Genomic DNA, 26,738 nt, shown 5'->3' on the forward strand with positions numbered 1-26,738 from the left:
ATTATTATATATTCTATCTTGTGAGCAATTGTAGAGTCAAATTATTTTACGCAACAAAAGTAACACATTATTGTTGTGTTATGATAGCTGTATTTTTATGTGTGTGTGTTTGGGAGGGGGAGGTCATTTTTTTATTAGTATGGCTTGGCCTCTTAATATCTTTGCGTTCAAATTCTGGCTCTGTCCTTGATGTAATAGATGGGATTTGTGTCCATGATACCATGAAAATATTATTGATTTGGTCTTACAGATAACTTTATTTTGTTCTATAAATTTTGTTAACCTTTGCTCTAATGTGCAATGCAAGTTAAAATGGAGGAAATATTCATAGTAACTGGGACTGTCTAGGGCACATTTAAATGTGTCATAGTTATTTCATATTTAAATGATTTAACTAATAAACTTAAAAATCGCTTTGCATAAAATCAATGGCATTTGACTTAGATGTGACATCTTTTACATACATCTAAATGTGTTCTAGCAAAACTGACATTAATTTTGATTAAGGGCGTGTTTATATCACATCTAGATGTGAGATAACACTTGTCCAGCCCAGCAGACTGTCCTATTGTTTGTTGGTTTTTTTAGGCCGGCAGACTAGGTTGTTCTCTTGTTTGTTGGTTTTTCTCTTTAGGCCGGCCGACCGGGCTGCTTATCAGAATCGAACTGTGGACCACAAAGAAGGCAGCGCCAGCAGCTACCGCTACGGTAGATGCCCATTCTTGAATATCCCGAAGCGGGACAGTTTAAATTCATAGCACAACGTCGAGATTAGAGCACATTTTTTTATAAAAAAGTTGACACCTTTTTTGCAAATTGTGAAGAAATTCAAATGATAAATATTTTTGAAAACCCAAGCAATTTTAAACTTCAAAAAATGTTTTCCAAATGTGAATAACATTTGTAATTTCGATTTTTTTTACAAATAAGAACAAAATTTGGTGCTCTCAGAAAAAACACGCACTACACCACGACACTGTATTCCCTATAGACGTGTGTTGGGAAAGATAACTTTTGTCGACCGATTGTTGGTGGGGAAAACTTCTAACAAACTGTTGGTCGGGAAAACTCTTATACGTCAACCAACTGTCGGTCGGGAGTGCAAGGATGCATACCGTCTAATTATCGGTCGGCAGTACTCTTAATAAGAGCTAATGGTCGGTCGGCAAAGCGGACAAAGAATCCCGACCAACTTGCGATAGATAAAGAGGCCAACCTTCCATCGACGCGCACGTGTATGAAATTTCGTAGAGCCACCAATTTTGGCCCAGCCCGCGAAACCTCCCTCGTTTCCTTTTCCTTGACCGCACGTTCCAAAACCTAATCCCCTCCCTCCCTCCCACGCCGCCGCTGCCACCTAGCGCCCCATCTCCTCGCACCGACCATGGCCTCCCCCACAGCCTTCGTCCCGACACACTCCTCTCTCCCTCCTCCCCTCATCAGAAGAGAAGAAGAGGGAAATCGAGCGAGCAGGTCCAGATCGAGCTCTGTAGCACAGGACTTCGACCACACCTCCAATGACGCGGCCATGCGTTATGGAGGAGACGGGCTGCCTGCTCCATGCAAGCCCTCCCTTCCTCACCTCAGGCAGTTGCCAGATCATGGATTCACGCCGTCGTTAAGGTCCTCGACGGAGATGCTCGCGCGCCGTCCGTTGCCCATGCCATGGACTTCTCGGGACGCCACTCAGACTTTGGTACTCTGTCTAAGGTCCATCTTCCATTTTCTCTTCTCCCCTTCCCATCCATTCGGTGATGTGGTTTCTGTTTGTTCGATGGAGCAGGTGCATGTGCATGGTCGCGGGAGACGCCTGGCATCCAACACCAGCTACCGAGAACCCTGTTGCAAGACAGTCTGACGCCTCCCTTCTTTAGTGATTTTGGCATAGGTCGTTCCTCTACTCTGCTCTCATCCTCACTCTGTGTGTGCGTGCAAATTTCTCCCGTGCGTTTTGGATTTGTGAGTCTGTCAACTGTATCAAAAATCTCTTCCTTGCTGATATTCTTCAGGCCATGAGCAGCTCTCCCTATTAAATCTGCTAAGTTTGTAACCAATAGGCGTACTTTTATGCTAGTGCCATTGGATAAGTAGTATCACGTCACGTGTGGTCTAATGCAAAAGGATATTTGAAAATGTACATGAATCAATAAGGGAAATCAATTAGCGAAGATGAGGTTCTAGCAGTACAAGAGTTCCTATTTGGATTTGTACAGAACTACCTCGCGGGAAGGCACTCATTTATTCTTATTTATTTTGATCCTTTGGTCAGATGAATAAGGTTCCGGAAATTTACATGCGCATACATCAAGTGTAAGTAAAAACAATCTATTGATTGTGTTGAAAAATAATTAATTTTGGTCTAGTAATTATTCTTTGTAGCTAGCTTGTGAGACTTGGGGTACTCGTTGGTGCTCTAATTCACAACAATCACTGTAAGTTAAATTCTTTTGGGAGGAATCAGCTGAACTAGCTATTAAGTCTAGTTTGCCTTACACGGGTTTGGAGGGGTCTGTTGCCGGGGTTGGTCCCTCGCTGCATCGTTGAGGTTAAGGTAAGTCAATTTTATTTGTTGCTCGCATTCATACATGTTAACAAGATACATGCGTTTGTGAAATTTCTTGATTTGGTTCTGCAAATTATTTCCAAGCATGGCATGATTATTATTTTTTACTTTTATCTGATTTTTTTGCCAAAGCTAGAAAAGATTGTTAGCTAACTTATCGAATATTTCAGGCATCAGCTGTGTGGGGCTAACAACTGGAACACTAGTGGGCAATGACCACTAAGAACAGTTATTTTAAGAGAAAGATGATATGCCCTATCGGTGGCCACCAAGAGAGGAGAAAAGCAACCGCCAAGCTCCAGGAGATAGGGGATTAGCCCCACCTACTGGTGAAGAACACACACATGCAAATGCCATCTCTAAGTATGTCAACATCCTGCATTCTCTTCTTCTCTGCTTCCCATTTCACAATTTGGTACAACTACATACCAATGTTTTACGAACTTTAGTGTCCCAAATGTATCTATCGCTGGCACCAGGAAGATAGCATTCTGTTGTTGGTGTCCATGTATCTATTGTTGCCACCACGAAGATAGCAACATCCCTTTCAGTGCCATTTAATTTATGGCCATTACTAAAGACTAAACAAAGATAGCTGAAATATTGTACTCACATGGATAGAAAACACTAGAAAGGTGTATCTCTAATACTTAGCTATATGGTACTAGTTCTCTAGAAAAAAAATTACATGACCACATAACTCTTTCATGTATTCGGGAAACAAAATTACAGTGTCAATTACGTCTTTTATGTCTCATATACTTTCCTTCTTAGATATCTATGATGGTGGAAAGATAACATATGTTTATGTCATTGTTGATAAGAAAATCTGAGAATATATCTTTTTTTGGTCATCATTATCGAAAGGAAGCTAGTACTTGGCTTCCTGTAGTTATAACTAGATGAGTGTAGCAGTCAATACAGCTACAACCACAATATTGTTTATATTTTTTGTTCTCCACCTCGACACGCATTATTCAGTTTCACAGCATAACATGAACCTTCTAGTGCACAACATTTTTTCACCCTATGATATAAATCAGATGAAGATAGTCATGAAATGGTTCAAACAAATGCCTTTGCTGACCTATCAACTCCTTATGGAGATGGTGGGTCGGTTGGGGTGATCTCAGTCGAAGATCAACGTTAGTATTAACACATGGCTATTGAATACTCTGTATTTATTATTATTTATATTTTTGAGAATGTGATGATCCTCTATGTTTGATTTTTTGTTTTGTAGTGTAGTTTCTAATAGTGTATTATAATTGAAAATTGTTTAAATTTTGTAGGAAGCAAACAAAAGGACTTCACTCCCATGGAACCATGAAGCCAATGATCTACGTTAACTAGATGTTTTAGATTTCATTTTGTACAATTGATGTCTCATGCATGCATCTTTTACATGTACTTTTTTGAACCTGATGTATGCTCATTTTGTACAACTTATGTCTCATACATTCATCTTTTACTTATCCTTTTGTGAACACGATGTATGGTATCTGAGTAGTTATGTCTAGAACAGACTTAAGTGTGTGTATGTGATAAATAGTTAATGGAATAAAAAATGTTTGGTGGACTTGAAGTGAGCCTCATCGGTGTCTTGGTAATTGTACTTAGAACACATGAACTATATGTATGTGACAATCAGTACCATATGTAAGGTGGTTGGCTGAAGAAAATGTTTATGAACTATTGGTCGACGAAGAAAAACCATTTCTGATTGTTGGTCGGCAAAACAAACCATGTCTGACAGTCGGTTGGCAAAGGCTAACACCAGGCCCAACATAATGTTGGTCGGAAAAGAATACCCTGTCCAATAGTCGGTCGGGAAAGGCACATGGTTGCCCCAACAGACTGTTGGTCTAGGAAAGGCCCATGGCAGACCCAACAGACTGTTGGTCGGGAAAGATACTTCATAGCCGTCAAGTAGTCAGTCGGAAAATCTATGTCGGTCGGGAAAGGGTTTTCCCGTCTGGACTTTCCCCAACAGACATTGTCGGTCGACAATATTTTTTTCCGTCCGACTGTTTGTTGGCGAAACTTGTATTCCCAACCAAACCGTTTGTCGGGGAAGCAGTGTCGTGGTGTAGTGACGGACAAACTTTTAAAACATGAACAATTTTTGAAAATCCCCGAATAGTTTTTGAAGTGTGGCACATTTGAAAATTCCAAACATTTTCTGAAAGTCACGAATAATTTAGTTTATTTTATTTTTATCATAAATGTTCAAAAACAAATTGCACCATTTAGGAAATGTTGACATTTGAAAAATGTTCATGCATTTCAAAAGCATGCTTATGTGGAAATGATGTATTATAAAAAAAAGTTTTGTACCATTCTAAGAAATGTTTGTGGCCATTTTCTAAAAGAAACTTCATGCACTTACAAAAGTCCCGGAATTTTCTAGAAAAAAAATTATGCAATGTAAAGAAATGTCCGCATATTTTTTTGGAAATTTCATACCATTTAGAAAAATGAAAAACAGGAATTTGAAAAATCTTTACCATGTATTCGAAAAAATCAACGGGCCAGTTTTTTAAAATATATTCAGCATGTATTTAAAAGAATGTTCAACACGTGTTACAAAATGATCCCCGTGTATACCAAAAAATATGCATGGTGTATTACAAAGGTCACATGTATTTGCAAAAAATACTACTTAATAGGGGTATTGGGTCAGGGAGCGTGTTGTGTGTTGAGAGTGAACATGCAAATGTGTCGGGCATGAGTTATATGTTTGGGTTGGACATGGAACTGGGTCGGGTTGGTCTGGGTGTTGGGATTGGACATGAAACTAGATAGAGTGAGGGCAAGTTGTGTGTTGGTGTTGGACATGCAGTTGTACCACGTGAGTTGCAAGTTAGGAGTGAACATGCGGCTAGATAGGAGCCGGGGCAAGTTGGCGTGTCCAGGATGGACATGCAAGTAGGTTAGCAAGTTGCACGTTCAGTTTGGAGTTGCGGCTAGTACAAAAAATAGGTTGGCCCCACTTACGTGTTGATGGTTCACTTGCAACTAAGACAAGAAAAAAGTGCCATCCCTCCACACCCCATTACAAGTTGGGGTAAAGTTGCAACAGGGCAAAAAATATTTGACCCATTAGGTCTGAGTCAAGGGTGGACTTTCACCTAGGTTGAAACATCTACGAGTCATCCTGCATGTCAAAGTGTGGATTTGCAATTGGGCAACTATACTAAAATATGATACCATTTCTAAGTCGATGGTGGAGTTGTAACTCGGGCAACAATAAACTACGAGCACAGTTGTGAGCCGAGGGTGGACTTGCAACTAGAATGAAAAAACAATACAAAAGCCTAATTGCGAGTAGAGGGTGGACATGCAACTAGGAAAAGAACAAACTACGGTGTAACAACCCGAAACCTATGCTCCAGTAGATTTCCTCTTTATTTCGTCGTCTCCGTAGGACGGTCTCGATATATGTCGTCAGATATGATTCGTCAAGCCTTGTAGTTCTCTATGCCTAGGGAGCATATTCGAGCATCATTTCAATATAACAATATAATCGAGCCCGCGTGAACTTTACCACGAAAATATCGAGCCAAATCTCTGTCATGAATTTTTTTCTGGCTTTATTTGCAAGCCTCATCCTTTGTTTTGTGGAGTATGGTAATTCGACTTGCTTCGGTGTCAAGTGGTGATTTCATATCTTTTCTAAGTGGCGTTCTCATATTTCTATGAAAGTGAGTGCTATTCCTTTTGCTCAATCAAATTGTCATGTAAGTTCTTTTTCAACCGGTGTGCTTCTCATCAGGTACTTCATTTTTTCAATATTTGCAATATAAATCCTCTTATTTCTTTTCGGAGTTCGTCTCATCTGTCCCAAGTTGTCTTTGTTTTTTCCCCACTCTCCCGCCCTTTTTCTTCAACGATTAGATTATCATCCAAGTGTTTTTATTTTTAGTGTTGCTTCCTCTATTTCTTCGTTCATATTGTATTCTATGATTTTGTGTTGAGATTCTCATGAGTTTTGAGTTCATCACTTCTTCATCCTTCGTTTTTGTTTTCTTCCCCGGTGGATTCAATTCAAGCTTTTGGTGTTCATCATATCCTTTTCAGGCGTTCAATGCTTTTCTCGTGTTGGAAATTGTTATTCAAGCCTCTCTCTATTCTATCTGGAGTGTTGAAGATATCTCTGAATATTCATGTTTTTGTTCAAATCCTTTCAATTATTTTGAGGTTCTCACCTCATCAAAATTTTCATTTATACTGGTGCAGTCTCTCTTCTAAGCAATCTTTTCAAGGGTGGTTTCTTTGAGTGGGCCCATAACCCACAGGTTTTCCAGGATCTTACCTTGCTCTTCTAATCTTTTCGAAGATCTCAAGTTCTTTGTAATTATGATGTAAGTATACATTCCACCAGTCATATTCCTTCTCCAAGATCGCGTTCGAGTTCTTTTCATCATTGGCTCAACCTTTCTTTCTTCATTATTCCGGAGTGTCTCACTAATTCATGGTGTTGTTGCTCGTCATCATTCTTATCATGGAAGACCGAAGAAGTGTTTTTCTTAAATCTTGTTCCATTCTCTCGAAGATACATGGTTTTAGCTTCGTGCTATCATCTTGATTTGCTTCCATTTATGAGAAATTTCTTCCATATCTATCTGGAGTATTTCAGAGTTGTTTTTATTTCTCGATCCTCCGAAGGCCATCATTTCAGAAGATATCTTCTTCCTCAGCTTTCAGCTTTCGTTCTCAAATTCTTCTCAAACATTGTCCCTCTGTTCATATCTCAATTATTCTGGTACCTCATTAAAATATTCTATTAGGCGCATCATAGTCTCTTCATTCTCATGTATCTCCATTCATTCTTGGTATCATCATTCATTTGATAATTCTTACCGGTGGTTCTTTCAAGACTTCTTCAAGTTTGTGCTCTCTCTCTCTCCAATATTTTCAAGAATAATAAGTAGTATGCCAAATCCGCTGCTTGTCATCAATTTAACTTGATGAAGGATAAACATAACATAATTCTTATTCTTGGTTCATCACCTGACTTCAATTCTTTCCAGAGTTGTTCATGATGTCAAAATCTTGATTCTAAGTTGTTTATCTTTTCTTTTCCAGAGTTCCAAGTTTTCTCAGCTATCTCTTTCTAAAGCTTCATCTAAGTCTTTGCAAGGCCTCAATTTTTTTATTTTCATCATTCTTTTGTATACGGAGGCTCTTCATGGTGGTTCGTTAAGGATGTAATTCTTTCTCGAAGTGTTCTTCAATATTTTGTGGGAGGAGTTGAAGTATTCTTTCTCCTGCATTCCAAAGTGCAATTCTTTCTCTATATTTTGAGATGGTATTATAGCATTCTTGATTCATGGGGGATCTCGAAGAGAATTTGCTTCAAGAATGAGATAATTAAACCCATCTTTTCTTCCATTGAGCTATCTTGGGTTGGGTTTCACCTAAAGCTTTTCCTAAGGATTGTTGCCAATATGTTGATTGTTGTTGATACAAGTTCTCAATCTATCCTCTTGGTGTAAGAAATTTTGCATATCTTGTTGCTCCCAATCAATCTTGTTTCGTTTGTGGACGATTGTATCTCGTAATTTTGAGAATGGTTTCCATAAGCCCACAACAAGATTGTTCTTTTTTTGTTGATTTTCCAACAACTCCGTTCAATTTTCTTCGTAAGGATGCTTTTAAATTCTATGGTGGTGAAAGTTGTCATTTTCTTCCCCTTTCCTTTACCTCCAAATATCTAGCTTATATTCTTTTGTTCCGGAGCCATTCTGTTGTTGCTCTATTTGAATCATCATCTCGTTTTGTTAAGATCATGTTCTTTCCTTGCTTGTCCATTTAACCAGAGTGTTGTGAAATATTTTCCATTTCCTTCCATCATATCAAGATTTCTCTCTATTTCCTATCGAAATGCTGCCCAAATTTCTTTTGAATTCCTGCTTGTTCCTCATGTCATTCTTCGTCTCTTTGCAACCTTCAAGGATCGTTGGTTTCACTCATTTGTCACACAAGAGAGTAAGTTTTACCTATTGCTCTTGCTCTTTCTCTTCCCCTTCAATTCTTAGATCTCGGGTCGAGATCTCTTGTTACTGGAGGAGAGTTGTAACAGCCTGGAACCAACACCCCAGAAGATTCCCTCTTTATTTTGTTGTCACCGTATGATTTATTTGTTTATTGCATTCATCATGTCATTAATTTTTTCTGCAACTCAAATAAATAAATTGTATGGATCTTTGATCCATTTAAATCAAGGGAATTTACATGGTGGTTCCCTTTATAACTTACGTTATATACTCCCAATAATTATAGGGAATTAAATTAATCATTCCACTGTTTTGGAAGCAACCACAACACACTTGCAATTTAAATCATATGCCTTTTTCTACTTAAGTGTGATCTCCAAACCTTGGCAATAATTCTTTTCCATTTACCAAGCCCCTCCAAAAATCTTCAACATTTTGGGATCTTTCAAACACCCACTTCCTATTCAAATCTATTTGAGTAGTTTGAATGAGTTCGAATTAAAAACTTCACTCATGATCATTTTGTTTCCTTGGACCAAACTCATTTGTGAGTCCAAGAAAAACAGCCTCCATAATCAAACTCTTTCCCTAACCCTCTCTTTCTTTTCTTCCAAATTCTTTTTTTTCTCTCAAAGAGATAAAAATAAAAGAGAATTATTAGAGGGAATGAGGGATGGAGCGCAGCCGCCCCAAGGCCCATCCCCTCCTCCGTAATCCTAGCTCGATCGCCAGCCTCTCCTCTCGATCCCCTCTCCCGACCGCGTCGCCACCTTCTCTCTCCCACGCGACCTCATCCCCTCTCGATCTCCTCCCCTCTTCCTTCCTTGCTCACAAACCAGGGGAGCCGCCCCGATCTCCATGCTCCGACGTCATCCAACAGCGCCTCTCTCCCTCGTATCGGCCGCCTTTGCACGTCCTCGCCTTGCTGCGCCTCCATAGCGCTCAGCGCTCGATACCCTCGCCTCCCATGGCGCTCCAGGCAACCGTCGTCGACCTGGTTTGCCGGCGAGCCTCCTGAGCGTCACCCTCCACCCACTGCTCTGCCCGTCTGCCAACCTCGTCGGACCGTGCGTGCACCAAGGCGACCGCACCACCGCCCGCAGTACTCCAGCCGCCGTGGCCCCTTGCCGGAGCCGCCCACGCAATGTCGCGTCCATGGAGCATACCTTCATGGTCGCACCCACCTCTAGCTCATCCCCCGTGCATGCCTTTCCTCCCATCGTCGCCTTGCTCACCGAGCCCATGCCATCCCCGCCTCCTCCATCAGCCAGCCATCCTCCCTTGAGGTCTTGTCAACGGCAACGCCACCAAGTTCCTCTTCATCGTTTTTGTGTAGTTGTTCCATCTTTGCCAAGTGTCACGAATGGTTTTTCTCTACCGCTCTCAAGTACCACTACGACGAGTGTATGCCTACCATAGCGGGATCCGACAAGATATTGTCGGGTACCACTACCATCGCCCCGAAGACCTTGGATTCGTCAAGTTCATCTCCAACACGTGTACGACTACTTCCACGACTTCCCTCGTCGAACCTCGTTCAACCCCGAACGAGGGCTTCAAAGGTATAACCCCAAGATGACCGACCTTGGACAAATGAACGTGTGATGTTTATATGAGATGCTCGTGTTTGCATCGTGTAGAATTGTTAGATGTAGGCACCTCAACCCTTGCTACCGACACATGGGAACCCAGTAAGAGGGATCACCCCATCATTTTTTTTGGAACGAAACGCTCACGGCCACAATTCGTTTGCACCGGTATCTCATCGAGTTATCGCAATCGGAATGTTGTCGTGGCATCATTTCGTTTCCGTTGCTGTGGCGCCCAATTCTTTCGCCTTGGCGACAAATGTCCATATCATAATTATATGCTCTCAATTTCTTAAAAATTGCCTCGATATGATCATGTCATCCTCATGCATGTTAAAAACATTTAAAATGATGTTGCGTTAAATTGTCTAATAACATGCTAAAACGGTTTGTGTCATATCTTTTAGATCGTAGCTCCGTTTTCGATGATCCATATATGTAAATCCACTGGAATGACGTGTAGAATCAGATGGTACAGTTTATTTTTATGTTTAATAATTTTAAAATGTGTTTAGTTCAGATCTTGACCAACTTCGCAATTAATATATGGGGTCATTAATTTCAGAAATGCTATATGTTGTTTTTGACCTTATTTAAACTGCCTAGGTAGTGTAGTTTATTTATGCTTCACCTCTTGTCATGTTCTACAACATTTGAAATTACCGTGTACCTAAACAAAAGTGAACTAAGTAATTAAAATTTGGAGTTTCTTCAATATGCAACTCGTTGCATATTGAGCTTTATTTATTGTGTAGTATTAATTGTTGTTCTTTGCCATACCTTGTATAATTGAAATGGACATGCATCATATTTGATTGTGCATCTTGTCATGAATATGTGTGGTTTTATCGTGTGTTGATTGTTATTTCGGATTATTTCTTCTTGATAGAGTTCCGAACCGCTTCGGAGTGTGAGGATTCGTTCGACTACGTTTATTCGTCTACTTCATGGCTTAGTTCTTCTTCCAAGAAGGGTCACACGCAAGATGATCATTTCCCCATATACCACTGCTATCATTGCCATGCTAGTTGTCTCATTTCTATTGCTATGTCTCGCTGCCTACCACCTGTTATGTCAAGCCTCCCAACATTGTCATAAAAAGCCTCTAATCCCTCCACATCCCAGCAAACCTTTGTTTGGCTATGTTACTGTTTGCTTAGCCCTTCTTATAGCGTTGCTAGTTGCAGGTGTAGTTGCTTTCCATGTGGCAACATGGATTCCTTGTTATATCACAATATTATTGTTATTTAATTTAATGCACCTATATACTTGGTAAAGGATGGAAGGCTTGGACTTCTAGCTCGGTGTTTTGTTCCACCTTTGTCGCCCTAGTTACTTGTGTACCGGAGTTATGTTCCATAATTGAGTGCTCCTAACATGCTTGGGGTTGTTATGGGGATCCCCTTGGTTTTCGTTTTGGGATAAAACTCTTCTGGCAAGGCCCAACATTGGTACTACATTTGCCAAATAACTAATGAACCGCATAGGGAGTAATTAACCCGTGGATAATTGGTCAACCCTTGGGCCAGTGCTCTGCGTGAGTGTTGGTCCAAACCGAGCGATGTCCAACACCCCTGGTCACCCAGGGCTTCGCCAACCCGACGTCTTGCTCATCCGGTCTTGCCCCGAGAACGAGATACGCGGCTCCTATCGGGTCTGTCAGCACGTCGGGCAGCCTTGGTGGATTTGTTTTACCCTTATCAAACGTCTTGCATGAGGGATTCCGAGGATATTTTGGGCTATCTCAAGGTCGAGGTTTTCCATCAGGAATCCGAGGAGATCACGGGTTTTCCGTAGTCGAGGTTTCTGACCCAGTTTGTGGTAGTTTGTGATGGACTAGTTGGAGCATCCCTCCAGGGTTAAATATTTCGGAAAGCCGTGGTCGTGGCTATGTGGAAACTTGGAAACTTTGTTTAACACCCGGTCATAGAAAACTTGAAGTAAACTTAATTAAAACATGCCCACTGTGTGAGTAACCATGGTTGTCTCTTCTCGTGAGCTCTCTATCCGAGAGAGGACACAACAGGGTTATGTGTGACATAAGTAGGTGTTCAGGATCACTTCAAGATCATTATTAGTTCACGTCCGTTTATGCGTAGATCGCCCCCTCTTATTCTTGTACTCGTAAGTTATCCACTCAAACAAATGATTAGTGCTTGCTGCAGCCTCACCACTTAACCATATCTCACCCATTAAGCTTTGTAAGTCTTGATACCTTTGGAAATAATATTGTTGAGTCCCTATGGCTCACATATTACGACAACAATAGTTGCAGGTACAGGTAAAGCAATACTTTGACGTGAGTGCGATGATTGTTCTATTTGGATTTTCTTCTTCTTCATCATCATCGATCTAGGATGGGTTCCAGACCGGCATCCTAGGATATCAAGGATGGACGTCGTTCTTTTATCGTTTGATTTCGTCCGTAGTCGAACCCTGCTCTTCTACATGGTGATTGAATATATTGTTTTATTGTGTTGTTCATGATGTAGCTTGTGGCGAGTGTAAGCCAATTCCATATACTCATCTCTTCTGTACATGTACTTGAAACAACGAGATGTGATTCTATCCCTGTCGAGGCCCTCATGCCAAAATAAGGTTAGGATCGCATCTCGGGCGTTACATACGGGCTAAGTTGTGAGTCGAGGGTGGACGTGCAAATGGGACATAAAGGGGTCGGGCCCAATTGCGGGTCGAGTGTGGACTCGCAACTAGGACAAAACAGAGTAGAGACCTAGTTGCGAGTCGAGGGTAGACTTGCAACTGGGACAAAAAAAGGTCAACCCTAGTTGCGAGTCGAGGGTGGACTTGCAACTGGAAAAAAAGTCAGCCCCCCCTCAGTTGTGAGTGGATGGTGGGGTTGCAACTGGAATAAAAAGGTTAGGCCCGAGTTGTGAGTCGAGCATTGAGTTGCAACTCACAACTGGAAAAAAGAAAGGCCGCACCTCACTTTGTGAGTTGAGTGTGGACTTCATACTCGGAGAAAGTGTTTGGGCCTCAGTTGCAAGTCGAGAGTGGACATGCAACTAGGATAAAAAATGGCAAGTCCCTAATTGTGAGATGAGAGTGGACTCATAACTGGGACAAATAAAAGGTTGGACTCCGGTTGCAGGTCAAGGGTGGACTTTCAACTCGAAAAAAAAGGTTGGTCCCTAGTTGAGAGTCGAGGGTGGAGTTGCATCTAGGACAAAAAAAGGTTGGGCCCAGTTGCGAGTCGAGGTTGGGTTATCAACTCGGACAAATAAGTCAGACCCCCAGTTGTGAGTGGGTGGTGAACTCGCAACTAGGACAAAAAAAGGTCATGCACTAGTTGCGAGTCAAGGGCGGACCTACATTTGGGATTAAAAAAGATCATGCCGCAGTTGCTAGTCGAGGGTGGACTTGCAACTGAGACAAAAAAATGTTGGTCCCAGTTGCGAGTCGAGGACGGACTTGCAACTAGGACAAAAAATATTTGCCTCTAGTTGCGAGTTGAGATTGGGATCGCAACTCGGACAAAAAAGGTCGGTTTCTAGTTACGAGTCAACGATGGGCTTGAAACTAAGACAAAAATAGGTCGTGCCCCAATTACGAGTTGAGGATGGGCTAATAACGGGGGGAAAGGATCAACCCGAGTTGCGAGTCGAGGGTAGACTTGCAACTAGAACAAAAAAAGACGACCCCTCAATTGCATGTTGGAAGTCAAGTTGCACTCGAACAATAAATGGTTACCATCCTTGTAACGTGTCGATGGTGAACATGCAAATGGGACAAAATGGGTAGGTCCATGGTGTGTGTCGTCGGTGCACTTGCAACTGGAACAAGAAAAAAAGATGGATACAATTGCATGTTGAGGATGGAGTTGCGTGTTACAAAAATAGATCCAGTGAGTTGCGTATTAAGGATGTCCATATAAATGCGAGAAAAATTGATGGTACTAGTTGTAGAGCAAAGGTAGATTTACAACTCGGACAAAAAATGCATGTTAGAACTCGGGTTGCAACTAGGAGACAAAATTTGTGGCCCTCGTTTTGTGTTGAGGAGGAATTTGGAATTAAAGAAAATAATTACCTGGCCGAGTTACATATCGAACGCAAAGGCAGAGTATGTCCTTTCTATAAAGCATATATCTTCGACATTGAACTTGAAAGGAAATAGAAAAGGTAACGACAAGCAATATAGCATGTCTCTTCCGTTTCTACAACACATACAAGATAAGAATTGTGCCACAAGAGCGCAAGTGAGGTGAAAGATAAAGCTAAATTGGCCTAGCCAAATAATAGCCGACGAATTCGAGCCGACCCAGCCCCCAGGTGGCGACTAGGGGCATCGGCCGAAGCGAAATGTCGAGTGGGTCCGCGTTGTCGACGACAAATGGGCCTGTTCCCATTGTTTTCTCCCCCTTTCCCTCCATTTACTCATTGCTTCCCCTTCTTCCCCCTCCCGCCCCTCCCGCCATTCTTCTCCCACTCCCGTCATCCGGCCACCATGTCACCAAAGAAGTATAATGCCCCTCACCCTGCTGCCGCTGTTGATTCCACACGAATGAAGTCGAGGGCGCCAATAGCTAGGCCGGTGGGCATGTCGGACGCCCAGTGGAGGGCGTATGTCCAGCACCAAGAGGCAGTCAGAACCGACCGGCAGAGAAGGCTTGACGCTAAGAAGGCGAGGGACGCGGAGGCATTGGCAGCGGTCTATCATGGAGAGGCGTCTCGGGCGGGGATGATGAATCCGCCTAGCCACAACCCGCATGCCTCTAGAAGCCACCAACAGCGCGTCGCGTCACCGGCCAACCTCTCGCCACCGATGCCTCCCTGGGGTATGCACCATTGCTTGCTACTCCGACGATGACGCGCATGGTGGTTTCAACCCCAAAACCACCTTCCTGCATGGCGCGCTGGAGCGTTCCTCCCCACCGGCATCAGCCACGACCCGCGCACTCCCTCCCTCACATTCAATGCCGGCCTCAACACTCAGTACACCTACTCGCCGCCGGCGTACTCGTCAGCCTCGCCTACGTCGCCTCTGCGCCATGGTGCCCTTCCCTTTGTGCCCGGCTCGGCGCTACAATTTAATGACACCGACGCCGACATGGACGATATCATCACGAGCGGCTCCATCACGCTGTGTTCTGCTCGGGGTTTGGCGTGCAAGATGAAACGATGGACACCACCAACGAAATGGATGATCAGCTCGATGACGCTGAGGAGGAGGGGGAGGAAGAGCAGGCGAAGGTGGAATCGGAACCAGTGCCAAGGAGGAGGGAGAAGAAGAAGCGGGCATCGAACGCCAAGCCAGCCGAACCCTACATCAAGTGGGCGTCCAAGGAAGACGAGTGCCTTGCCGAAGCGTGGAAGACCGTCAACATCGACCCAATCACCGGCACGAATCAGAACACCGACACGTACTGGGGGAGAATCAAGACGGTGTTCGACGAACGAAAGTTGGTCGACCCCGACTTCGCCAACATCCACATGGACCGCAGCGACAAGGCCATGGCGAACCACTGGGTGACGATCTAGAAGGCCTGTAACAAGTGGCATGGGATCGTCGAGGAGGTCGTTGCTCACCCAGAAAGCGGCGCCAACATCGAGGGTCAGGTATGGACGTAGTTCGTCGGCCCTAGTTCGTCGCATCGTCGTGTGCTTTGCCAACGCGTTTTGTTTGCGGCTGTGCAGATGGTTTGGATGTTCGGCATGTATCGCCAAGACAACAGCGACCAAGAGTTCAAGTTCCTTCACGTGTTCTCCAAGATTGAGTCGTGCGAGAAGTGGAGGAAAGTTCGGCTCGCTCTCACCAAGGCCAAGGAGACCTACAACCTAGACACGCCTACCCCGACTGTGGCAGAAGGGCGCCCCGATGGCACCAGAAAAGCCAGGGCAGCGAGCGACGTGGCCCCCGCTGTCGTACTGCTGCAATCTTCGATCAAGCAATGCATCGCCGACGCCAAGAACAGCACCGCCAAGAGGGTGGATAAATCCAATGCGCGATGGTTGGTGTTGATGATGAAGCAGGACATCAGGCTCGACCTTCTCAGGAACAATGTCATCGCGAAGAAGAGGAACATCGACCTGGCATTCTTGATGGGGGAAGACATGTTGACGATGGACGAGCAGGTGAAGGCATGGTTCCTCGTGGAGCGTAGCCTCATCTTAAACCAGATGCCCGCGCCAGTGGCGAGCACGGCGGTGACCATGACGGCAACACCAACGACGACGCCCAGCCCGAGCACAGAACCCACGCCAACGATGAGCTCGACTATGTAGACAACAAGGCCGACCCCGACCAGTCTCGGGGCAGAAGAGTCGCACGATGTCGAGCCGGAAGTTTGATTTGTTTCATGTCTATTATCCCTTTCTTTTGATCGCCGAACTATTGGGTATGTTTGATCACCGAACTATGACATGTTAATCGCCGAATTGTGACATGATGATTGAAGAACTAGTGGCATATTTTTGGCAGCGGGAAAGACAAGTTTGAATTAGTTGACGTGTGGGGGGCGAAACCTGGAGGCGAACTCGGTTCTGTGCGTCCGCGGATAAGATCACCGACGTGACTGCTCCATAGCTGGGGGTCACGTGGCGATACTGAAGACTGATGCAGGAGCTCGCGGGCGAGGGGAGAACTACTCCAGGGGTGAGCTTTCTGGCGGATAGGGCTCGGGCGGCTCTGCCATGGCAGGGCCGGATGCTACCGGCGGCTACAGCGATGGCTCTGGGCGCGCAGTGGCTGTCGGTGATGCTAGCAAGCGGAAAGGGGGCACTAGCTTGACCTTGTGAGCGAGGAAAAAGTCACGGGTGTGGGGGTAGGTGGATGCGGCAGCTCGGGCGTGGCCCGTGCAATATGCGTGCTCTCGGCATGCTCTGGACACGCACTCAGGGTACTCGACAAAACGCCAGCACACTCAAATGGGCTCCAATGCCTATGAAACTTAACAGGGCTAGGTTAGAGGGCGAGGGAGGGTTACTAGACATACTAGTTTGGTCAAAGGAGTACGTTCAAAATGCAATCTCAAAGCTATGCCAATTTTTGCGATGCACTCTAGGTGCTTGACAAAATGCCAGAGGCATCTTGAGGGTTTTGTGATGGGGAACGTCGCATGGGAAACAAAAAATTTCCTACGCGCACAAAGACCTATCATGGTGATGTCCATCTACGAGAGGGGATGAGTGATCTACGTACCCTTGTAGATCGTACAGCAGAAGCGTTAGAGAACGCGGTTGATGTAGTGGAACGTCCTCACGTCCCTCGATCCGCCCTGCGAACAATCCCGCGATCAGTCCCACGATCTAGTACCGAACGGACGGCACCTCCGCGTTCAGCACACGTACAGCTCGACGATGATCTCGGCCTTCTTGATCCAGCAAGAGAGACGGAGAGGTAGAAGAGTTCTCCGGCAGCATGACGGCGCTCCGGAGGTTGGTGATGATCTCGTCTCAGCAGGGCTCCGCCCGAGCTCCGCAGAAACGCGATCTAGAAGAAAAACTATGGAGGTATGTGGTCGGGCAGCCGTGAGAAAGTCGTCTCAAATCTGCCCTAAAAGCCCCATATATATAGGAGGAGGGAGGGGGACCTTGCCGTGGGGTCCAAGGGACCCTCAAGGGGTCGGCCGAGCCAAGGGGGGGAGGACACCCCCCCCAAACCGAGTTGGACTTGGTTTGGTGGGAGGAGTCCCCCTCCCTTCCCACTTCCTCCCTCTTTTTTTTCTTTTCCTTTGATTTCCTTCTCTTGGCGCATAGGCCCCCTTGGGGCTGTCCCACCAGCCCACTAAGGGCTGGTGTGTCTCCCCAAAGCCTATGGGCTTCCCCGGGGTGGGTTGCCCCCCCCCCCCGGTGAACTCCCGGAACACATTCGTCATTCCCGGTACATTCCCGGTAACTCCGAAAACCTTCCGGTAATCAAATGAGGTCATCCTATATATCAATCTTCGTTTCCGGACCATTCCGGAAACCCTCGTGACGTCCGTGATCTCATCCGGGACTCCGAACAACATTCGGTAACCAACCATATAACTCAAATACGCATAAAACAACGTCGAACCTTAAGTGTGCAAACCCTGCGGGTTCGAGAACTATGTAGACATGACCCGAGAGACTCCTCGGTCAATATCCAATAGCGGGACCTGGATGCCCATATTGGATCCTACATATTCTACGAAGATCTTATCGTTTGAACCTCGGTGCCAAGGATTCGTATAATCCCGTATGTCATTCCCTTTGTCCTTCGGTATGTTACTTGCCCGAGATTCGATCGTCAGTATCCGCATACCTATTTCAATCTCGTTTACTGGCAAGTCTCTTTACTCGTTCCGTAATACAAGATCCCGCAACTTACACTAAGTTACATTTCTTGCAAGGCTTGTGTGTGATGTTGTATTACCGAGTGGGCCCCGAGATACCTCTCCGTCACACGGAGTGACAAATCCCAGTCTTGATCCATACTAAATCAACTAACACCTTCGGAGATATGTGTAGAGCATCTTTATCGTCACCCAGTTACATTGCAACGTTTGATACACACAAAGCATTCCTCCGGTGTCAGTGAGTTATATGATCTCATGGTCATAGGAATAAATACTTGACACGCAGAAAACAGTAGCAACAAAATGACACGATCAACATGCTACGTCTATTAGTTTGGGTCTAGTCCATCACGTGATTCTCCCAATGACGTGATCCAGTTATCAAGCAACAACACCTTGTTCATAACCAGAAGACACTGACTATCATCGATCAACTGGCTAGCCAACTAGAGGCATGCTAGGGACGGTGTTTTGTCTATGTATCCACACATGTAAATGAGTCTTCATTCAATACAATTATAGCATGGATAATAAACTATTATCTTGATACAGGAATTATAATAATAACTATACATTTATTATTGCCTCTAGGGCATAATTCCAACAGTCTCCCACTTGCACTAGAGTCAATAATCTAGCCCTCACATCACCATGTGAATTACATTGTAATAAATCTAACACCCATACAGTTCTGGTGTCGATCATGTTTTGGCCGTGGAAGAGGTTTAGTCAGCGGGTCTGCTACATTCAGATCCGTGTGCACTTTGCATATATTTACGTCCTCCTCCTCGACGTAGTCGCGGATGAGGTTGAAGCGTCGTTTGATGTGTCTGGTCTTCTTGTGAAACCTTGGTTCCTTTGCTAAGGCAATGGCACCAGTGTTGTCACAGAACAAGGTTATTGGATCCAGTGCACTTGGCACCACTCCAAGATCCGTCATGAACTGCTTCATCCAGACACCCTCCTTAGCCGCCTCCGAGGCAGCCATGTACTCTGCTTCACACGTAGAATCTGCTACGACGCTTTGCTTGGAACTGCACCAGCTTACCTCACCCCCATTAAGAATAAATATTTATCCGGTCTGCGACTTAGAGTCGTCCGGATCTGTGTCAAAGCTTGCATTGACATAACCTTTTACGACGAGCTCTTCGTCACCTCCATACACGAGAAACATCTCCTTAGTCCTTTTCAGGTACTTCAGGATATTCTTGACCGCCGTCCAGTGATCCACTCCTGGATTACTCTGGAAGCTACCTGCCATACTTATGGCCAGGCTAACATCCGGTCTAGTGCACAGCATTGCATACATGATAGAGCCTATGGCTGAAGCATAGGGGACAGAGTGCATATGCTCTCTATCTTCATCAGTTGCTGGGCACTGAGTCTTACTCAATCTCGTACCTTGTAACACTGGCAAGAACCCTTTCTTGGACTGTTCCATTTTGAACCTCTTCAAAACTTTATCAAGGTATGTGCTTTGTGAAAGTCCTATCAGGCGTTTCGATCTATCCCTATAGATCTTAATGCCTAGAATGTAAGCAGCTTCTCCTAGGTCCTTCATAGAGAAACTTTTATTCAAGTAACCTTTTATGCTCTCCAAAAGCTCTACGTTGTTTCCAATTAGTAATATGTCATCCACATATAATATCAGAAACGCCACAGAGCTCCCACTCACTTTCTTGCAAATACAAGATTCTCCAACCACTTGTATAAACCCAAATGCTTTGATCACCTCATCAAAGCGTTTGTTCCAACTCCGAGATGCTTGTACCAGTCCATAAATGGATCGCTGGAGCTTGCACACCTTGTCAGCATTTTTAGGATCGACAAAACCTTCGGGTTGCATCATATACAACTCTTCCTTAAGGAAACCGTTAAGGAACGCCGTTTTGACATCCATCTGCCAGATTTCATAATCGAAAAATGCAGCTATTGCTAACATGATTCTGACGGACTTAAGCATCGCTACGGGTGAGAAGGTCTCATCGTAGTCAACTCCTGGAACTTGTGAAAAACCCTTTGCCACAAGTCGAGCTTTATAAACGGTCACATTACCGTCAGCGTCCGTCTTCTTCTTAAAGAACCATTTGTTCTGAATAGCCTTGCGGCCCTCAGGTAGTATCTCCAAAGTCCACACTTTGTTCTCATACATGGATCCTATCTCGGATTTTATGGCTTCTAGCCATTTGTTCGAATCTGGGCCCACCATTGCTTCTTCATAATTTGCAGGTTCATTGTTGTCTAACAACATGATTGATAAGACGGGATTACCGTACCACTCTGGAGGAGCGCGTGATCTCGTCGACCTGCGTGGTTCAACAGAAACTTGAACTGGAGTTTCATGATCATCATCATTAACTTCCTCCTCAACCGGCGTCGCAACGACAGAGGTTTCCCCTTGCCCTGCGCCACCATCCAGAGGGATGAGAGGTTCGACAACCTCGTCAAGTTCTATCTTCCTCCCACTCAATTCTCTCGAGAGAAACTCTTTCTCGAGAAAAGTTCCGTTCTTAGCAACAAACACTTTGCCCTCGGATTTGAGATAGAAGGTGTACCCAACTGTCTCTTTTGGGTAACCTATGAAGACGCACTTTTCCGCTTTGGGTTCCAGCTTTTCAGGCTGAAGCTTTTTGACATAAGCATCACATCCCCAAATTTTAAGAAACGACAACTTTGGCCTTTTGCCATACCACAGTTCGTATGGTGTCGTCTCAACGGATTTTGATGGTGCCCTATTTAAAGTGAATGCAACTGTTTCTAATGCATAACCCCAAAATGATAACGGCAAATCAGTAAGAGACATCATAGATCGCACCATCTCTAACAAAGTATGATTACGACGTTCGGACACACCATTACGCCGTGGTGTTCCAGGCGGTGTTAACTGCGAAACAATTCCACATTGTCTTAAGTGAGTACCAAACTCGAAACTCAGATATTCACCCCCACGATCAGACCGTAGGAACTTGATCTTCTTGTTACGATGATTTTCCACTTCACTCTGAAATTGCTTGAACTTTTCAAATGTTTCAGACTTGTGCTTCATCAAGTAGACATAACCATATCTACTTAAATCGTCAGTGAAGGTGAGAAAATAACGATATCCGCCGCGTGCCTCCACGCTCATTGGACCACACACATCGGTATGTATGATTTCCAACAAGTCACTTGCACGCTCCATTGTTCCGGAGAACGGAGTCTTAGTCATCTTGCCCATGAGGCATGGTTCGCACGTGTCAAGTGAATCAAAGTCAAGTGACTCCAAAAGTCCATCAGCATGGAGTTTCTTCATGCGCTTTACACCAATATGACCCAAGCGGCAGTTCCACAAAAATATGGCGCTATCATTGTTTACTCTAACTCTTTTGGTCTCAATGTTATGTATATGCGTATCGCTATCAAGATTCAATATGAACAATCCTCTCACATTCGGTGCATGACCATAAAAGATGTTACTCATAGAAATAGAACAACCATTATTCTCAGACTTAAAAGAGTAACCGTCTCGCAATAAACAAGATCCAGATATAATGTTCATGCTCAACGCAGGCACTAAATAACAATGATTTAAGTTCATCACTAATCCCGATGGTAGTTGAAGTGACACTGTGCCGACGGCGATTGCATCAACCTTGGAACCGTTTCCTACGTGCATCGTCACTTCGTCTTTCGCCAGCCTTCGTCTATTCCGTAGTTCCTGCTTCGAGTTGCAAATGTGAGCAACAGAACCGGTATCAAATACCCAGGCACTACTACGAGATCTGGTTAAGTACACATCAATAACATGTATATCAAATATACCTGATTTTTCTTTGCCCGCCTTCTTATCTGCCAGATACTTGGGGCAATTGCGCTTCCAGTGACCCATACCCTTGCAATAGAAGCACTCTGTTTCAGGCTTAGGTCCAGCTTTGGGTTTCTTCGGCGGATTGGCAACAGGCTTGCCGCTCTTCTTCGAATTGCCCTTCTTGCCTTTGCCGTTTCTCTTGAAACTAGTGGTCTTGCTCACCATCAACACTTGATGCTCTTTACGGAGTTCAGACTCTGCGACTTTCAGCATCGCAAACAACTCGCCGGGAGACTTGTTCATCTCTTGCATGTTGTAGTTCAACACAAAGCCTTTATAGCTTGGCGGCAGTGATTGAAGGATTCTGTCAGTGATAGCTTCTTACGGGAGTTCAATCCCCAGTTCAGCTAGACGGTTTGAGTACCCAGACATTTTGAGCACATGTTCACTGAGAGACGAGTTTTCCTCCATCTTGCAAGCATAGAATTTATCGGAGGTCTCATACCTCTCGATCCGGGCGTTCTTCTGAAAGATAAACTTCAACTCCTGGAACATCTCAAATGCTCCATGACGCTCAAAGCGACGTTGAAGTCCCCGTTCCAAGCCATACAAGACTGCACATTGAATTATTGAGTAGTCCTCCTTACGTGCTAACCAAGCGTTCTTAACATCCTGATCAGCCGTAGCGGGTGGTTCATCTCCTAGCGCAGCATTAAGGACATAATCCTTCTTTCCAGCTTGTAAGATTAGCTTAAGATTACGAGCCCAGTCTACAAAGTTGCTTCCATCATCTTTCAACTTAGCTTTCTCTAGGAACGTATTAAAATTCAGGATGACACTTGCGTGAGCCATGATCTACAACACAAATATATTCAAGGTGGACTTAGACTATGTTCAAGATAATTAGAGTTCAATTTAATCAAATTATATGCTAAACTCCCACTCAAAAAGTACATCTCTCTAGTCATTTGAGTGGTTTCATGATCCACTTACACTATCCCAAGTCCGATCATCACGTGAGTTGAGTATAGTTTCAGTGGTAAGCATCCCTATGCTAATCATATCAACTATATGATTCATGATCGACCTTTCGGTCTCATGTGTTCCGAGGCCATGTCTGCACATGCTAGGCTCGTCAAGCTTAACCCGAGTGTTCCGCGTGCGCAACTGTTTTGCACCCGTTGTATGTGAACGTTGAGTCTATCACACCCGATCATCACGTGGTGTCTCGAAACGACGAACTGTAGCAACAGTGCACAGTCGGGGAGAACACAATTTCGTCTTGAAATTTTAGTGAGAGATCTCCTCATAATGCTACCGTCGTTCTAAGAAAAATAAGGTGCAAAAAAAGGATTAACATCACATGCAATTCATAAGTGACATGATATGGCCATCATCACGTGCTTCTTGATCTCCATCACCAAAGCACCGGCACGATCTTCCTGTCACCGGCGCCACACCATGATCATCCATCAACGTGTTGCCATCGTGGTTGTCGTGCTACTTATGCTATCACTACTAAAGCTACATCCTAGCAAAATAGTAAACGCATCTGCAAGCACATATGTTAGTATAAAGACAACCCTATGGCTCCTGCCGGTTGCCGTACCATCGACGTGCAAGTCGATATTTCTATTACAACATGATCATCTCATACATCCAATATATCACATCACATCGTTGGCCATATCACATCACAATCATACCCTGCAAAAACAAGTTAGACGTCCTCTAATTCTGTTGTTGCATGTTTTACGTGGTGACCAAGGGTATCTGGTAGGATCGCATCTTACTTACGCAAACACCACATCGGAGATATATGAGTTGCTATTTAACCTCATCCAAGGACCTCCTCGGTCAAATCCGATTCAACTAAAGTTGGAGAAACCGTCACTTGCCAGTCATCTTTGAGCAAAGGGGGTTACTCATAACGATGAAACCAGTCTCTCGTAAGCGTACGAGTAATGTCGGTCCAAGCCGCTTCAATCCAACAATACCGCGGAATCAAGAAAAGACTAAGGAGGGCAGCAAAACGCACATCACCGCCCACAAAACCTTTTGTGTTCTACTCGAGAAGACATCTACGCATGAACCTAGCTCATGATGCCACTGATGGGGAACGTCGCATGGGAAACAAAACTTTTCCTACGCGCACGAAGACCTATCATGGTGATGTCCATCTACGAGAGGGGATGAGTGATCTACGTACCCTTGTAGATCGTACAGCAGAAGCGTTAGAGAACGCGGTTGATGTAGTGGAACGTCCTCACGTCCCTCGATCCGCCCCGCGAACAATCCCGCGATCAGTCCCACGATCTAGTACCGAACGGACGGCACCTCCGCGTTCAGCACACGTACAGCTCGACGATGATCTCGGCCTTCTTGATCCAGCAAGAGAGACGGAGAGGTAGAAGAGTTCTCCGGCAGCGTGACGGCGCTCCGGAGGTTGGTGATGATCTCGTCTCAGCAGGGCTCCGCCCGAGCTCCGCAGAAACGCGATCTAGAGGAAAAACTATGGAGGTATGTGGTCGGGCAGCCGTGAGAAAGTCGTCTCAAATCTGCCCTAAAAGCCCCATATATATAGGAGGAGGGAGGGGGACCTTGCCTTGGGGTCCAAGGGACCCTCAAGGGGTCGGCCGAGCCAAGGGGGGGAGGACTCCCCCCCCAAACCGAGTTGGACTTGGTTTGGTGGGAGGAGTCCCCCTCCCTTCCCACTTCCTCCCTCTTTTTTTTTCTTTTCCTTTGATTTCCTTCTCTTGGCGCATAGGCCCCCTTGGGGCTGTCCCACCAGCCCACTAAGGGCTGGTGATTCTCCCCGAAGCCTATGGGCTTCCCCGGGGTGGGTTGCCCCCCCCCCCCGGTGAACTCCCGGAACCCATTCGTCATTCCCGGTACATTCCTGGTAACTCCGAAAACCTTCCGGTAATCAAATGAGGTCATCCTATATATCAATCTTCATTTCCGGACCATTCTGGAAACCCTCGTGACGTCCGTGATCTCATCCGGGACTCCGAACAACATTCGGTAACCAACCATATAACTCAAATACGCATAAAACAACGTCGAACCTTAAGTGTGCAGACCCTGCGGGTTCGAGAACTATGTAGACATGACCCGAGAGACTCCTCGGTCAATATCCAATAGCGGGACCTGGATGCCCATATTGGATCCTACATATTCTACGAAGATCTTATCGTTTGAACCTCAGTGCCAAGGATTCGCATAATCCCGTATGTCATTCCCTTTGTCCTTCGGTATGTTACTTGCCCGAGATTCGATCGTCAGTATCCGCATACCTATTTCAATCTCGTTTACTGGCAAGTCTCTTTACTCGTTCCGTAATACAAGATCCCGCAACTTACACTAAGTTACATTGCTTGCAAGGCTTGTGTGTGATGTTGTATTACCGAGTGGGCCCCGAGATACCTCTCCGTCACACGGAGTGACAAATCCCAGTCTTGATCCATACTAAATCAACTAACACCTTCGGAGATATCTGTAGAGCATCTTTATAGTCACCCAGTTACGTTGCGACGTTTGATACACACAAAGCATTCCTCCGGTGTCAGTGAGTTATATGATCTCATGGTCATAGGAATAAATACTTGACACGCAGAAAACAGTAGCAACAAAATGACACGATCAACATGCTACGTCTATTAGTTTGGGTCTAGTCCATCACGTGATTCTCCCAATGACGTGATCCAGTTATCAAGCAACAACACCTTGTTCATAACCAGAAGACACTGACTATCATCGATCAACTGGCTAGCCAACTAGAGGCATGCTAGGGACGGTGTTTTGTCTATGTATCCACACATGTAAATGAGTCTTCATTCAATACAATTATAGCATGGATAATAAACTATTATCTTGATACAGGAATTATAATAATAACTATACATTTATTATTGCCTCTAGGGCATAATTCCAACATTTTGCTGGTGGTCAAAATCTCCCAATTGGGGTCTCTTTAGGTGCTGGTCATGATGGTCAAGTTAGTTTGGGAAAAAATAGAAAGTTGTTAGTGCATGTTTTGGAGAAAAAAATTTCTGGAAAGAAACTATAGCTCATTATTGCATGGGCTAAAATTATTCCAATAGCTCTAATCTCTTGGACTTAAGGTTTTGGTAGGGTCTACTACAAGTAGGAAAAATATCATGGGGATTGGGGCAAAATAAAATAGAGTTGCGGTACAAATCACCAAAGTGGACCTCTAGAGAAATGAGGATGTTTTGCTCAATATTTTCAAAAGGCTAAGAAGGGTTTTTGCATAAAAGTGATCCATATGCATCAAATGACATCCCCAGTTTTTTGTAGAATTTTTATAATAATATTTAAAAGGTTTGTAGTGCAATAGAGTCCCTTTAAAAAGAATTAAGTGAGGCAAGTTTGACTATAAAAAGATTTCTCACTCAAATATTCAAATGAAAAAGAAACTTTTAAGTCAAACATCCAAGTCCAACAATATTTTTCCAAAAGTTTCTATTGGAGGGGGGGGGAATTTAAGATGCAAAGG

At 44.5% G+C, this 26,738-nt stretch overlaps 1 pseudogene; it reads left to right on the plus strand.

Annotated features, from left to right (window-relative positions):
• The first annotated feature begins 14,618 nt into the window (after nucleotides 1-14,618).
• LOC123405612 lies at nucleotides 14,619-16,396 on the plus strand (annotated as a pseudogene).
• Nucleotides 16,397-26,738: the final 10,342 nt, after the last annotated feature.

Source organism: Hordeum vulgare, chromosome 6H (genome assembly GCF_904849725.1).
Source record: "Hordeum vulgare subsp. vulgare chromosome 6H, MorexV3_pseudomolecules_assembly, whole genome shotgun sequence".
In the NCBI taxonomy this organism is placed as follows: domain Eukaryota; kingdom Viridiplantae; phylum Streptophyta; class Magnoliopsida; order Poales; family Poaceae; genus Hordeum; species Hordeum vulgare.